Here is a 16,136-nt window from a genome sequence, read left to right on the forward strand (position 1 = left end):
ATTTTATTTATTTATTTATTTGAGAGAGAGAGAATGAGAGAGAGAGAGATTGAACATGAGAGGGGGAAGGTCAGAGGGAGAAGCAGAAAACTCCCTACTGAGCATGGAGCCTCGATCCCAAGACTCCAGTAGCATGATCTGAGCCAAAGGCAGTTGCTTAACCAACTGAGCTACCCAGGCACCCAATTTTAAATGTTCTCATCACAAACAAGAAATGGTGATTGTGTGACATAATGTAGGTGTCGGCAACACTATGGTGGTAATCATTTCATAGTCTGTAAGTGTATGAAATCAACATCTTGAGCATGTAACTTATATGATGTTGTATTTCAATTACATCTAAGTTAAGCTGGAAAAATATCAACAATGGAAGCAACTTAATAGTTAGAGAAGACTAAAGAAACATGACGTGGAAACTCCTTGGTTGGACAGAGAAAAAGTTTTAAAAATGGAGGAATTTAAATATAGTGCATATTATAGGTATTAGTATGTATGGATGTAATTTCCTGAAGGAGACAACTGTGTAGCCTGTAGTTATAGAGAAGGATATTCTTATTCTTAGGAGAAATATCCTGGCATATTGGGATATGAAATATTATAATGTCTGGAATTAACTAACCATCAATGGGACAGAGAGATATTAGTGAATCTACAGGATCGGTGTATGGGTTTTCATCATGTTAAACTCTCTTATAACTTCTTTCTAGGTTTGAATTCTAAAAATAAAAGGTTGGTGAAAGTAAAGTGAGAAGATTTGGACTAGAAAAAACAAATTATTTTAGAGTTGTCCAGAGTGACTTGAGAGGTAATATTGCTCAAGAAAGCTACAGTGACCATCGACTTTACTCTTCAGTGATCTTGGAGTTGAATCCATGGAGCTTCTTTGTAGAGCATCCATTTGTTTTCAAGCAAGAGCGGGGTACCTTACAATGTCCCTTGTTCACTTGAGTTATAGCCACATTTAACTTTATGCCTAAAACAGGGTGGATACTAAGTGGGGCAACGGGACCATTTATTTTCCAGGAGAGAGAGGGCCTGGATGCTGTGTTGAGGGTGACATCTTTGTTGCTTGAAGAATTGCTTCAGGGGGATTCCTGGAATATGGAACTATAGGGTGAAGATGCTTCCTTGACCTGGAAGATAAAATGGAACCTTCAGGGAATTTAGACACAGATGTGCTAGATGATAAATTTCCACATAATATGAAGAAGAAGATTTGCTTTCTGAAAAGATCTAACTGATACTTCCTGAGATTCAAACTCAGGGGACCTTTTGGGTTTATCAGGAAGGTCCAGAATAGACACCAGGTGGCCGGAGGGCCACATGCTTTTTTTGTTGTTGTTTTGTTTGAGAGAGAGAGAGAGAGGGAGAGCTAGTGAGCCCACAAGAGCTGGGGAGAAGGGCAGAGGGAGAGGGAGAGGGAGAGAGAGAATCCTAAGCAGGCTCCACGCTCAGCACAGAGCCTGATGTGGGGCTTGATCTCACAACACTGAGTTGATGACTTGAGCCAAAATCAAGAATCTGATGCTTAACCGACTGAGCCACCCCGATGCCTCAGATCACATGCTTAAAATGGCAGAGGGGAACTGAGCTGAAGATCCTGGTTCAGGGTGAGGGCCTTACGAATTTGACATGAGGGCTGGTTTCAGAATAGCACTGAGTCTCATGCTCCTGGAGATCTAACTACCCCAGCATGGTATTGTCATTTTGAAAACTGATGCTCGGCTCCTATGTAGACAAAGTTCCATGTGTGAGTCACCATTGACAACTACATAAGAGCAACAGGGCAGGAGGACACACTTTTGCAAGACCACACAACATCCTGTGGCAATAAGAGCGTCTGCCTTCAGCTCAGGTCATGTCCTGGTGTCCTGGGATGAGTCCCACATCGGGCTCCTTGCTCCATGGGGAGCCTGCTTCTGCCTCTGCCTCTGTCTGCCACTCTGCCTGTCTGTGCTCTCTCTCTCTCTCTCACTCTAACAAGTAAATAAATAAATTTTTTTTTAAAAGTTAGATTTTTTTTTAGAGTCAGGTTAGCTAAGATAAAACAGCACTGACATCCTGTTTTGCAGCTTAGACAGGACCCCAATAACATTCTGCTTTGCAGCCTTTCCAGAAATGACTTCTGCAAAATGTCCTAAAATAAGACAATTAACCACAAAAATATCTGTCACTATCACAGGCAAGGGGTGGTTAGACCTTAGCCCCCAGATGTCAGCAAAAAAAGGATCATCAGTTCGTGGACATGAACCTGATAGGTAGACAGATATGTGACCAAAGCCCTGATTGGCATGACTCAGCACACCCTAATTGCTTAAGAAAGTTCTGCAAAAGAGCTCATAAAACCTCCTAAACTTAGAAACTCTGAGGGCAACCCACTAGGTTCCCCTCCTTCTCTGGGAGCTTTATACTCTTGTTCAGTCAACTTCATTTTGCTGCCCACCACTCTTTGTCTGGTCTATCTCTTCATTCTACAAAGCAATGTGACCAAGAACCCTGGGCACTAAGGGGACACAAAATCCTGCAACAGTAAGAGTAAATGGCATCTTTGTACCTGAGCTGGTGAAGTAGTTCATATACATTAGTTGTCATATTAACATTTGAAATGGCATGACTTTTGGAAATTACCATCCTTCTTTCCTCAAGGGCTACATTTGTTTTTTGTCTGACCTCTGCAGCATCTGCCTTTTCAGCAGTTCCTAATCCACTTTCTCTAACGCTGTTGCTGGAGTTAGGCACGGTTCTGAATAAATCTTCAATATCGCTCCCAGATTGTGATCAGAAAACTTAGACATACAACAGAGATGCTGGAACAGAGAATCAAACTGTTATAAGCCAAGGATAAATATTTTCATAAAAAGGGGAAGAATTGATATTGTTTCCTGGAGCAAAGCAGATCAGCATCTTGGATCAAACTTATTTTCGCTAGCTCTGTTTAATTCGTAGTACCTATGGTAATTTATGGGAATATGATGACAAACCGAACTCTGCTTTTCTATGTCCTAGTCTCTGGGATAATTGATAGTAATTTTAAGGGTCTGGTTGAAAAATAGGGGCAGTAGGGCTGTCAGCCGGAATGAAAACATACTTGTTAGTGAACTTGTCACCCCATTTTCAGTTTTAGTTGAATAATTCGAATTTTTACAAAATTCTTTCTCATGATAAGCTAAAGTCTGCTCCTCTCAAGTGAGCAAAGGTTTTCTCAGGAGCGATGCAGAAGAAATCTCCTTACTGTTTCAAATATTTGCAGCTCACTGTCATATATATGGTAATAATCTTACCAACCCCCTATGATTCTAAGGCTTCATTCCCTAAAGTTTGTTCCATTTTCCTTTCCATTAGCCTGGTCCTAGTTTTTTTTTTTTTGTTGTTGTTTGTTTGTTTGTTTTGTTTTGTTTTAAGATTTTATTCATTTATTTTAGAGAGGGAGAGAGAAAGAGAGCATGTGCAGGGTCAGGGACAGAGGGAAAATGAGAGAGTCTCATTTTCCGCCGAGCACAGAGCCCAATGTAAGGCTCAGTCTCAGAGCCCTGAGATCATGACCTGAGCTGAAATCAAGAGTCAGATGCTTAACCAACTGCACCATCCAGGCAGCCCTGGTCCTAGATTCTAAGACACACTACTAAGAGGGACTTTAAGCAGTACTAGTTCAGGATGCTGTCAACTAGACAATAGCTTATATGTTGACCTTGTGCAAGGTAAATACTTCCACAACAGTGATGAGAGCTCTCAAGATCACATGGACACAGGCAATGAATAAGAAGGGGGTCAAGTTCTTTTTTTTTTTTTTTTAAGATTTTATTTATTTATTTGACACAGAGAGAGAGAGATCACAAGTAGACAGAGAGGCAGGCAGAGGGGGAGGGGGAGCAGGTTCCCTTCTGATCAGAGAGCCCGATGCAGGGCTTGATCCCAGGACCCTGAGATCATGAGAAGGAGGTCAAGTTCTAAGGCAAAGTTCCATAAGCACACTTGAGACCTTCCAAAAAATATTCTTAGGTCATTAATTGCTTTAGCAGCAGATATACCCAACTGACAAGGTTTTGCTCTATAATAAAATCAGTAAGTACTACACCTTTGGCACTTAAAATTTACTGTGAAATGTCATAAATAAAAAGCAGACTACTGCAGAACACAATTTCTCTACATTCACAATTTTTGGCACTAATATGAGGGTTTCCATACGAAACAAGTCTCCAGTTCTCTATGGACATCACCTGGGTATCCTACAGTTCAGTTACAACAACGACTACCTGGAGGCGGCATAGACCGCTCGGGTTAAGAGGGTTCAAAATCCCAAGACCGCCATTGACTTCAGATGCTAATTGCAAGTCCCAGGTTGTCATCTGTACTTCTGACCCCCAGCTATAAATCAGGGCTGCCCATGACCTCTTCTCGGGTTCAATTGTTTGCTAGAATGATTCACAGAACACAGGTTAACAAGTTACTTACTATTCTTGACTTATTACAGAAAATATAAAGGATAAAATGAAAAGCCAGATGAAGAGATATATCTAGCAAGACCTGGAAGAGTCCCAAGTGAACACAGGAGCTTCTGTTCCAGAGGAGATTGGGGTGTGCCAACCTTCCAGCCCAGAGATGCATTCTTGTTCAGTCTCAGTAAGGTCTTCAAACTCCTTCAGTAGGGTTTTTATGAAGGTTCCATTACATAAATACAATTGTTTAAATCACTGGTCATTGATGACTGAACTCCATCTCCAGCCCCTTTCCCCTCCTGGAGGTTGTAAGTGGAGGGGGTAGGGCCACAAGTTCCAATCCTCTAATCAGGAGGTTGGTTCCCCTGGCAACCAGCCCCCACACTTAGGAGTTTTTTTTAAAGGTCACTTCATTAACATAAACTCAAATGTGGATGTAAAGGGTTTGGTCTGAATAATGAAAGATGCTTCTTTCACCTTTATTGTTCAACTCCTGAGCTGTATCAGGAACTGGGGACAAAACCAAATATTGCAACAAAAGTTGTTTCTATCTCTGTTAGCACTTAGGACATTACAAGGGCTTTGTGAGCTCTGGCCAGGATCCTGGGGTTGAAGACCAAAATATATATATTTCTTATTATATCACAATAGCACATGCAGCTAACATATAACTCTTTGAAAATAATAATAAACAGGCACTCGTATCTACCCTCAAGCTTAAGATACAAAGCAGAGCCCGTACTTTGATGTTCCCTCAGTACTGTTTCGTAATTATTTCCCAGCTTCCCCGAGAGGCAATTGCTACCCCAAATGTAGTTTTTAATTAACTTTCCTTTTCTGACATTTTTGCCACATATGTGTCTATGTATCCAGAAACAATAGTTGAATGTTTTTCAAAATGTATATAAATGGGATCTTAATACCCTATGCATTCTTACATGAGTTCCTCTTTTTTTCTTTAATGCAATATTTTTAGATCCATTCACATGGATGCTTGTGGCTGGCTACATCTGGTTCATTTTCAATACAATTTTTTTATATCAATTTATCTTTTTACTTGTATCCGTTTTTTTGCCATTATGCACAATGCTATGAGCACTCTTACATCTGTGTTCTGTTAGAAAAGTGCAAGAGTTTCTCTAAGGAGCAAAGCAGGGAGTGGACTTGCTGGTTATTGTGTGTTTTCAAGTTCAAATTTACTAAGGAGTATCAAAAGGCTTTCCCAAAACAATTGCTTAATTTGCTGTCTAAAGGCAGCCCTTAAAATTTCCTGGGAGCTGCAGGGCAGAGGCATCAGGTGGACACCTGGCCTTGAGGGGCAGTGAAAAGAATTCACCCCAGACAGAAAAAAAAGGAGATAGAAGTTTGCAGAATACTCTGCAGGGGAGCGGTGGGCAGGACAGTCAAGGAGAAGCGGTCTGTCTGTGAGGTAGTAGTGGTGGGGGCTGGAGTTAAGGGGGTACGGCAATGTCTCGCATTTTCCTTTTTTGGTAGCTTAGCCTGGCCGTAAGTAAACCATTGGTCAGCTAGGGTTTATAGCTGTTTTGAACTGGATCACTTAAGGGGTCTGTTTGCTTTCCGGCCTGGGTCGCACTGAGGCCTTCTACCTTACTCGGGTGTCCACTGCTCAAGCTGGTTGCCTAAAAGCAGCCTCTACCTTAGCTAAGACCTAACCAAACTTCCTCATTTTAAATCTGGGACCCATGGCTGCTGTTGAGATGGTTTGCTTGATGGTGTGGTTTCAGTTTGCTTGCTAATGAGTCCTAGCATCTCTTGATGGGCCTTTTGTGTTTTTGTCCTCTGTGAAATGCCTGTTTGTGTGCAGTATTTTACGTGCTATTGGATTGTTGTTTTGCATTGATTTTTATGGGTTCTTCATACATTCTGGATATTGATCTTTCGACAATCTTGTCTTGAAAACACCTTTTTTGTTAGAGTCTCTGGCTTGTTTCTTCATTATTTTTGTCATGTCTTTTAATAAACAGGACTTAAATCAGAGATTCTTGAGTTTACTAATATTTTCGCTATGATGTGCATTGCCTTCTTCAAAAAAAAAAACAACACCAACAAAACAAAACTCTAAAATCTAGGTCATTGAGAAATACTCTTCAATTTTTCTCTTTGATACGTAACCAACCGCCTAAGTACCATTTATTGAAAACTATGTTCCTTCTTTATTGAACTGTCACCTCAGTCTTGCAGACGGTTTTTGAATCTAGGGGAGTCTGGAGCCCAAGGCCATGAAAGAATTCTTGAGATGTCTTTGGGGGCAAAAAGGTGATTTTCTGAAAGCACAGGGACAGGACCCCTGGGGCAGAAAGAGCTGCTGCCCCAGGGTTCTGAGGAGTGACCAATTATAGACTTGGGAGTAGGGGGAGGTAAGGAAAAGGAAGGTTTGGAAAGAACTTTTGCATGCTAAAGAGGACCTACAGGATATTGGAGGTCTTGCCATTGTCAAGTTAAGGTTGTTTTTCCTTCTAGTAAAGCATTAACGTTAAGAGAATTGGGAATTGGGAGTTTCCTTCTGGAAGTTAGGTTCTTTGGTAAGAATGCTTTTTTTTGGTTTGGTAAATCACTAAAACATTGGGGATAGGTTTAAACTGGGCAGGAGCAGTAGTGTGGGGAGGCTGCGGAGGGAAGCTTGTTTACAGAAGCAGAAGCGGCTGGTTATCTCTAGCTTACCGTTAGTAACTTCCCATCTTTTGGAGCCTCCTGGCCTGGACCTGCTCTGGGTAGTTTTCCTCTTCACACATATGTACCCATCTATTTTCCGGACTCTGTTGTTTTCTGTTGACCACTTTCCGTAGCCCTGTGCCAGCATCATATTGTCTCAATTACCGGTTATCCATTTCTAGAAAACCGAGTCCTCCCTCCACCCCAGCTACCACATGAGACTTCTTATTAAAGAATATGTTGGTTATTTGGGGTTCTCTGCCTTTCCATAAAATCGAATCAATTTATCAAGTTCCATGCAAAAGCCTATTGGGATTCTGCTTGGAAAGTTCATTGATTCAATTAATCGGTTTGGGGAGAATTAATATCCTTTTTTTTTTTTTGAAGATTTTATTTATTTATTTGACAGGGAGAGATCACAAGTAGGCAGAGAGAGATGGGGGAGAAGTAGGCTCCCTGCTGAGCAGAGAGCCCGATGCGGGACTCGATCCCAGGACCCTGAGATCATGACCTGGGCTGAAGGCAGAGGCTTAACCCACTGAGCCACCCAGGCACCCGAGAATTAATATCCTTAAGTACTGAGTCTCCCTATCAATGAATATATCTTTCAAAGAAGTTACATACCTTTTTTTGCATAAAGGATTTACGTGTCTTTTGCTGGATAAATTCCAAGACATCAATCCTTTGATGTTGTTTAAAATGATATCTTTTTCACTGTTGCATTTTCTAGGTGCTCTTGATTGTGCTTTATGTGTCCAGTTGTTCCTAGTTGGAAATTTTGTATTCTGCTAGCACCTGAGCGCACCAGGGAACTAAGGTGACTTTAAATTAGATTTTATAGTTTTGGGACTTTTGAGCCACATAAGTAGTTGGGGATTCCAACTGCAAATCATGCACTTGCTGATTTATGATTAACAGACTTCTCCATCTCTCTCCAGAGCCCAAAGGTGGCCATATGACATATCTGATCAGACCTCTCTCTGTGCTTAGGTCCCAGTCTTCATCTGGGTACCCACCACACTTACTGCTCACAGACAGGCTCAGGCTGTGAAACGCAGGCTGATGTCCCCAGCCACGCATGGCTTTTCTACCATGGAGCCGGGTGTGATCTGCTTTCTGGCTTTCTTTGTTTGTCTTCCTCTACTCTCAACCAAGTTTAAAACGGATACTATTTACATTTTTTAAATTAAATCGACTATTTTTAGGCCTTTTATCCTAGGAGAAGTTTTCTGTATATCCAGTCTGCCATATTGCCAGAAATAGAAGTAAGTCATTCCCCTCCTCCACTCCTTTTTGTTTAGAAGAGAAAAAAGAAACTGAATTATGGGGTATCATTTTCTTCATGAACTCATGTTGATTCCACATTCTCTTTAAGTGCTCATAAATGTTTTGTTTAATTATCATTTAAAAATTGTATGCTAAAGCCATTAATCTGTACTTTCTATTTCTAAGCTTTGATTTCCCCCTTAAAAATGGAGACATTTGTTTGATTCCAGACGTGGAGAGAGAGAGATGAATGAATGAATAAATCTGGGGAGGAAAGACTGTGCTAGCTACAGAGTCAGGGACATGCATAAACTATGCCACTTAAACTTCCCAGCACTTGGAAGGCAGGTGTTTCCTTCCTCCGGTGTGTGATCAGTCCAAGGGTGAGGTCAAGTAATTGTGTCACTGGTAACCTAGCAAAAAAATGGTTTCATTCTTTTCTGTCCCATGCTTCCATTCCTAACTGTTGCTAACATTATAAGAGGGCACACTATAAACATTTTTAAAAAATGTTTTATTTATTTACTTTTGAGAGAGAGTGTGTGTGTGTGTGCACTTGGGCAGGAGTGGGGGTGGGGCTGAGGGTGGAGGGGCAGAGGGAGAAGCAGACTCCCCCTGAGTAGGGAGCCCTGATGCAGGACTCAATCCCAGGACCCCTGGATCATGACCTGAGCCAAAGGCAAACACTTAAAACCGACTGAGTCACCCAGGCGCCCCCACTATAAACACTTGCGTGCTAATCAAACTGCATTTTGTTTTTCCAACTGAGGCTTAAATGTCTTCTGTTATTATCAAAATATCTACCAGGTAGTGGAGATTTGTGCATCTAAAATACCTCTCTTCAAGTTTTTTCTTCTTTTTCCCCTTTTGGCAGAAATACTGAAGTAATGTTAGGAAAAATCATTATAAGTGGACATTTTCAAATGATGCTTGAAATAGTGGCACCTCTGCCCAGCAAAGAAGTAGCACTCTGGGAGCTAATTGGAAGCTGCTTCCACTGCCATCCTTGATTCACCCTTAGCTGAAGTGGGCTTTGCCACCCAGCTGTAGCCTCAAGCAACTGAAAATAAGTTCTTCATCACTCACTCAGAGTATTTTTTGAAAGATTTATTTATTTATTTTAGAGAGCGAGAGCAGGAGGAGGAGCAGAGGGAGAGGGAGAGAATCCCCTCCCAGAGCAGAGCCCAACTTGGGGCTTAATCTCACGACCCTGAGATCATGACCTGAGCTGAAACCAAGAGTTGGATGCTCAACCAACTGAGCCACCTGGGTGCCCCCACTCAGAGTTTTAAAACATTCTTTTTGGAAGTTTTATAATGTCTGTATGAGAAAAATGAAACACCTGACAGCTTTTCATTGTTGCTCAGTTTGATTCACTTTTAAGCTTGTTTTGATTTTGATGTTTTCCTAGTAACATGCCAACGGATGCTACCATCTGAGATGAAAGTAAATTACATTATCCAGGCCATGCTACACATGGAACATAGAAAGCCAAGGAATTGAGGGAAAGGCTTATGTTTAAACCTCTGGCCATAGTGTCATTGTTTCTATTTTTTTCCAAGTGCCTTCCTCATCTTTTCCAGCAGCAATTCATATCCTTAGTTTGCAACACTACAGATTTCTTTCCATCAACATTTCCTTTCTCTAATTTAATAACAAACCACAAAGATTTAAAGCTACCTTAAGTTGTTAATGTTATTTTAAAACCTAAATGCATACCGTGGTACAAGCTGCGATGCTGCAGTATTACACCCACGGATGTGGCAATTCCCTTCTCATTCAAACCACTCATGTTTTTGGGTTCCATCTCTAGTTAATGATAAGGGCTGATAAATATCTGGTAGTTCTTTCTTCTGGTAGGTAAACTGCCTCGTTGTGGGTCTGTTTTATATTGGTTTTAACATAATAGGTTTGGTTGGGATTAAATAGATCAAGATTCATTGTATGTGTGTTTTAACCTTATGCCATCATTAATTTTATAACATAGATCTTTTTCTTTCTTTCTCTTTTTGAAAATTAGCTGTAGGGCATAATTATGCTATCTTTGTTAGTCTCTCAGTAAACTTACTTTATACTTTTGCCATAGAGATACGACCTCTTTCTTTTTTCCATACAGAATATCCAGAAAATAAGTGAAAACACCTCAGTTATACATTTTAGGAGGTAAACTTAACTCCTGTGTTTTTGTTTCTTTATTTATTTTTGAAGACTTATTTATTTTAAAGAGAGCATGAGTGGGGGGAGTCTGAGGGAGAGAGAGAGAATCCAAAAGCTGATTCCATGCTGAATGCAGAGCCTGATGTGGGTCTTGATCCCATGATCCATGAAATCATGACCTGAGCTGAAACCAAGCTTAACCAGCTGAGCCACCCAGGCACCCCTCCTGTGTTTTTATTTAAACCTTGGTTAACTTTAACTACCTAAAGACTCTAACTTGACTCCCACTGGACCAGAATCTCAGGACAAAGTAGAATAAAAGAGAAGCTTAAAATTCCAAGTGGGCAGTCCATGATTTAAGAGGAAACTTACTAGCTTAATCCCTGCTCTCAATCCCCAATTTTTACCAAAGATTTCTTCAGCAGCATCCCCTCATCTGTGTAAGTTTCCCTAAGAATGCCAGACATCTAACCCATTTTGGCATCTCTGGTGTCAGAGAAAGCCATTTCTGTCCTACCTTTTGGATGTTTAGAAAATGGCATCACGATGAAACTCCCACACAGCACCTCCTACGTTGTGTATCTGGCCTTCTTACCAGGCATATAACTTGTATATGTGATATATTACTCATTGCTGTGACAGTTGGAACTGAGTGTTCAACATCAGTGAAAATAAACTGAAGCGTTTACAATGAGTAGAATTTGGCTTGTCAAATTATTTATAGATGCCTTGTAAAAAATAAAGGCTGAACTTAAGAATCAGTAGGACATATTTTAGAATACACTTAGATACTCTATTTTTTTTTTTTTTTTTTGTGCCCTGGACTAGTGGATAGTTCTGTTCAGTTATGTGATGATATGTCGGCTCCTCTCTTCCTCCCCTTTCCTTTTCTTTGACATTCTGGAAAGCGACCTCCATTCACCACTGGTGCAGACACTGAGGTAGATGTTGTCTCTGAACGGAAGGAATAGCATGCTTCTTCAACCTCTGAATCACATTAGATTGGCTTTCCTACTGTTTCTTCCCTGACTTGGTAGTTCAGTTCCTGCAGTCTAGACCCTGGCCTGTAACTCAACAATGGTCCATACTTCGCTGTAGCAAATGAGTTTCTCCTGGACTTTTCCTCCCCTCTACAACCCACCCCAAAAGTTAGCCTTACTTCATCTCCATTTCTTCAAGTTTTGCATTCCTGATCCATATGAGCAGCTGAATAGCCCAAATCAGGATTGTTATTTGCCTAAGTATCCCCCAAGAACTGAAATCTCAATGCAATAAAATTATATAATTAAACAAATATTCTATAATACCAAGGACATGCACACCCACATTGGAACATAAAGAGTATGTACGATAAATGTCATGGATTTTATATTTAATGTTCTAAGAGTCAATGTGCTTCAAGTTCATGAATCTGTCTTGAGATTTAGTTTCTATTGAAACATAATTTACAACCTTGAACAAAAAAATGATTTGCTCTAAGCCAAGTTGTGGCATGGCTTCCCTTAGGTTGATTCTTAGAGCCTTTCCGTGGAGGACATGTTTAACTAATGAAGGAAGAATATCACTGAAACATCTTGTATTAATTCAAATTGATTGCTATAGCGTGTGACCTTTCCTGGTGCATGGGATGGCCATGGGGTTATGTCACTCAGATCACCCTCTAAAAGGACCTGCTGGAAAATGTGTCATTTGCTGTCACACCTTTGGATCTAGTATAGTGTTTGTGCCAAAGCCATGCTCTCCTGACCAATCCTGGCAAACACCTGTGCACGACGGGGTGTTTGAGCCCCATCTTTCCTTTTGACACTGGATGTCTCTATCCAGCATTCTTTGCCCAGAGCTCCCCATTAGCCTGGCTGAGACCTACCCAGAGAAGCACTGCCTATGATGCTTCTCTGACCCATTCCTAATTCCTTCTCTCCCTTTAGGGGTGTCAGACCCGCATCGCTTCCCTTACCTGCTCCTCTCTTTCTTTCTGTCAAGGCATTCCCCAATAAATGTCCGGTTTGTCTCATTTTGTCTTAGCATCTGTTTCTCAGAGGATCTGAGCTTATGTATTACATTCAACCTTCATCCACGGAAACACTTTTAAAACCAAGTCTAGCAAGAGTAAGAAGCAAAACATTAATGTCTACTTTTCATTCCCTACCGTAAAGGAATCTGCTGCACTTGGATGAAAATAATTTGAAAACAAACAAACAGAAAGTAAAAAGCCATCTTCATCCTTGGGCCAGTTGTGCTTTGATAAGCCTACTCAGACTTGATCAGAAAATGAGTTGTTTCAAAATTTTGAAGTGTCATTAAAAGAAAGATCATTTTCTCTAGGATATAGATAAAGTTCTTGGTGTAAATCTATAAAAGCAGGGCATTGACGGGAAAAAACTAAAATATTCTTTGTTTTTTTTTATGATTTCTTTTTCTGGTGGACAGGTGAAAAAGTTTGGATTATATGTTGTGATATTAATTCTGAATGATCTTAGTCTTGGTAGGTATTTGAGACAAGGCCATCTCCCACCTCACTAGTGTTGAAAGAGTAATCGGGGGAAAACGGAAAATCAGGACGGTACTCTCCTCTGTAAATCATGACAATCGATTCAGAAAGGATAGCCCTGAGAGAGGCCAGAGGGTTAATAAACACTGTCATTTTCACTTAGCGTAACTGGTAAAAGGGCTGGGGGCAATGCTCCACTTCATTTTGTCCAGAAAATTGCTCTGAGAAATAAACATCCAGAAGAAGAAAAATACCCCAAGCCATCATTTTAGGGGAAAAAAAAAAACATTTTAAGGCAATTCCAGGATAGGATAAATTTCTTGGGTAGGGTCTAATAATGCAATTTATTTTTGTTGTCTATGAAGCATGTTTGTTTTTTAGAAAAACAAAAGTCCATTGTTTGGCAGTGAAAACTAATTGCTGCATTAAAAGCTCTCATAATTTCTACTTGAAAAAAAAAAAGTGCGAAGTTGTCCCAGTTAGGATTATAAAATTGGTGATCTGTCTTGAATTTAGTGACTGTTATGAGAAATTATTTGGGTAAAGATGTGCTTAAGAGATATTAAATCATTACCATGATTTTCCTCAGAGCAAATGTTTCTGTGAAGGGCTCATGGGAAGATAGTTCATGGGAACTGAATCTAAAGCTCAAGACTAAACTGTAGCCTTGTTGAACTGCATATTGACTTTATGCATATTCTGTATTTTAAAAAAATCAGCAAACCCTGAAAGAGATGATCCTGATTCTTGGCAAATCTATCATATGAAAGGAATTAAGAACAACTCTTATTAGACTTAAGGAGATTGATTTTACCAAATGACTTAAAATAATGTTTGGACATTTTTCTGGGTAGTCAGAGTGGAGTCCAAGCAAGCTTCTAAGCAGGAAAAGGTCAAGAGGATGATGAATGTCAGGGTTCCAACAGGGGGATTTGAGGGTCATGGGGACATCAGCTGGGAAGCTCACGCTGCTGCAGTAGCTCACATGTGTGGTCTTGGGGCCTACATCAGAGAGCAGGATGTCAGAATTGGAAGGGAAAAGGAAGATGGAGCATTGCAAGTGGGGTTAATTGTTTGGACTCTACATGTCAAGGCTAAGGGATGGAGAGAAAAGTTACTTTGTTTTCCTCATATCCTGCTTTTCCATTTACTGTTCAGATCTCCATTCTTTTTTTTTTTTTTTAAGATTTTTATTTATTTATTTGACAGAGAGAGATCACAAGTAGATGGAGAGGCAGGCAGAGAGAGAGAGAGAGAGAGGGAAGCAGGCACCCTGCTGAGCAGAGAGCCCGATGTGGGACTCGATCCCAGGACCCTGAGATCATGACCTGAGCCGAAGGCAGCGGCTTAATCCACTGAGCCACCCAGGCGCCCCAAAATCTCCATTCTTGATGCCCATTATAATAGTGACAGCAATACCTGAACTTTGTATGGTGTTTGCTTATTTTGATAGACTTTCAAAAACATTTTGGGTACAGTTGGTTAAGCATCAGCTCTTGGTTTGGGCTCAGGCTGTGATCTCAGAGTGGTGGGATAAAGTTCCACATCTGGCTCTGAGCTCAGTGCAAATCTGCTTGGTAGTCTCTCTCTTTCCCTCTCTGCTCCCCTGGCCCCTGCTCTCTTTCTCACTAAAAATAAATAAATCTTTAAAAAACAATGATGACAACAACAACTAAAAACAAAGAAATAGGGACACCTGGGTGGCTCAGTTGGTTGGGCAGCTGCCTTCAGCTCAGGTCATGATCCCGGCGTCCTGGGATCGAGTCCCACATCGGGCTCCTTGCTCATCAGGGAGCCTGCTTCTCCCTCTGCCTCTGCCTGCCATTCTGTCTGCCTGTGCTTGCTCTCTCTCCCTCTCTCTCTCTGACAAATAAATAAATAAAATCTTTAAAAAAAAAAACAAAAAAAAACCAAAGAAATATTTTGAGGAAACACAGAAATTATTATTTCCCTCAAGTTTTAGTGATAAGTGAGACTCATAGAAATTTAGGGCTTCATCCCAACAATTATAACAAGTCAGTAGCTGAGTTGGGCCAACACAAAAGTCTTATTCTTTGTTGCTGCTGTTGGAAGTCTAAGCATGACCCAACTACACATTGACCAAAGTCACAGGCTAATTATACAGAAGGACACCATGGGGGGAAGCACAGCAGAGGATGACTGGATGACATGGGGCTCAATGTACAACCATAGGATATGAAATATGACTTTATTTAACCTTAATATATGTAATGTATATGACTTAATAAATGTAACTTTCTAATAAACTTATCTTCTGCTTTCCCAGGAGGAGCTGCAATTTCCCCCATCAAAATTGCTCAGCCTTAGCAAAACAACCCTGGAGACTTCCAGTCTAACAATGTCAGTATTCCAAAGTAGTTTCATGTGCCTTGTTTTTGTGAGTCAAACCATCTTCCTCCTTCTATTAAACTGAGAAATTTCCTTTCATCAATTATTGTTTGGCTCCTCTGCATGATCATTGTCAGCCTCTACCTGTGGTTATAATCACAGCGTTCAATCTGTGCCCAAGTAGGAAATCACAGTGCTTAAGGTTACCGTGTCATTGCCGTCAGTCTAAAGGCGTGCTGGATGCGGGCCCTGAGAGGCGAGATGTTTCCACCTCATTATGTTGAACAGCAGGATTTCTAAATTCTGTCAAAAAATAGGTCAGTGTTGGGGGGCACAGGAGGGCCCTACAAATGAAACCATCTGGCTAGTGATAAAGAAAAATGGCTCTACTCTCACTGAAGTCACAGCACTGTGTACAAAAAAGTGGGCAATTAATCATTTTCACACACTGGCATTCCTGTATGATGAAATAGCTATCAATGATGAGTTTTTAAATTTTATTTTATGATTTACATCTAGTAAAATTTACTTTATTGGGGTATGAGTCTCTGAGTTCTAACAAATGCAAGTAACTCTCACCATAACCAACCAAAAGCAAGATAGAGAAAAGTTGTCTTGCCTCCAAATATTCCTCTGTGTTTCCCATTTGTGAACATCCCCAATCCCTAACCCACTAGCAACCACTCATTTACTCTCCATCACTATGTTTTGGGCTTTCCCAGAATGGTGCTTAAATGGAATAATGCAATATGTAACTGTTAAGT

General features: G+C 40.6%; 1 long non-coding RNA gene across 2 annotated transcripts; it reads left to right on the plus strand.

Moving 5' to 3' along the window:
* Positions 1 to 298: 298 nt before the first annotated feature.
* LOC125096763 (uncharacterized) lies at positions 299 to 15,435 on the plus strand. 2 transcript variants are annotated; one of them, XR_007126383.1, is made up of 3 exons: positions 299 to 439; positions 708 to 805; positions 15,311 to 15,435. It is a non-coding gene; the product is annotated as an uncharacterized LOC125096763 (long non-coding RNA). The 2 variants fall into 2 exon arrangements; XR_007126384.1 differs by lacking the exon at positions 15,311 to 15,435 and adding an exon at positions 4,472 to 4,658.
* The last annotated feature ends 701 nt before the right edge of the window (positions 15,436 to 16,136 follow it).

The sequence above is a fragment of the Lutra lutra genome, chromosome 4 (genome assembly GCF_902655055.1).
Source record: "Lutra lutra chromosome 4, mLutLut1.2, whole genome shotgun sequence".
NCBI lineage: Eukaryota > Metazoa > Chordata > Mammalia > Carnivora > Mustelidae > Lutra > Lutra lutra.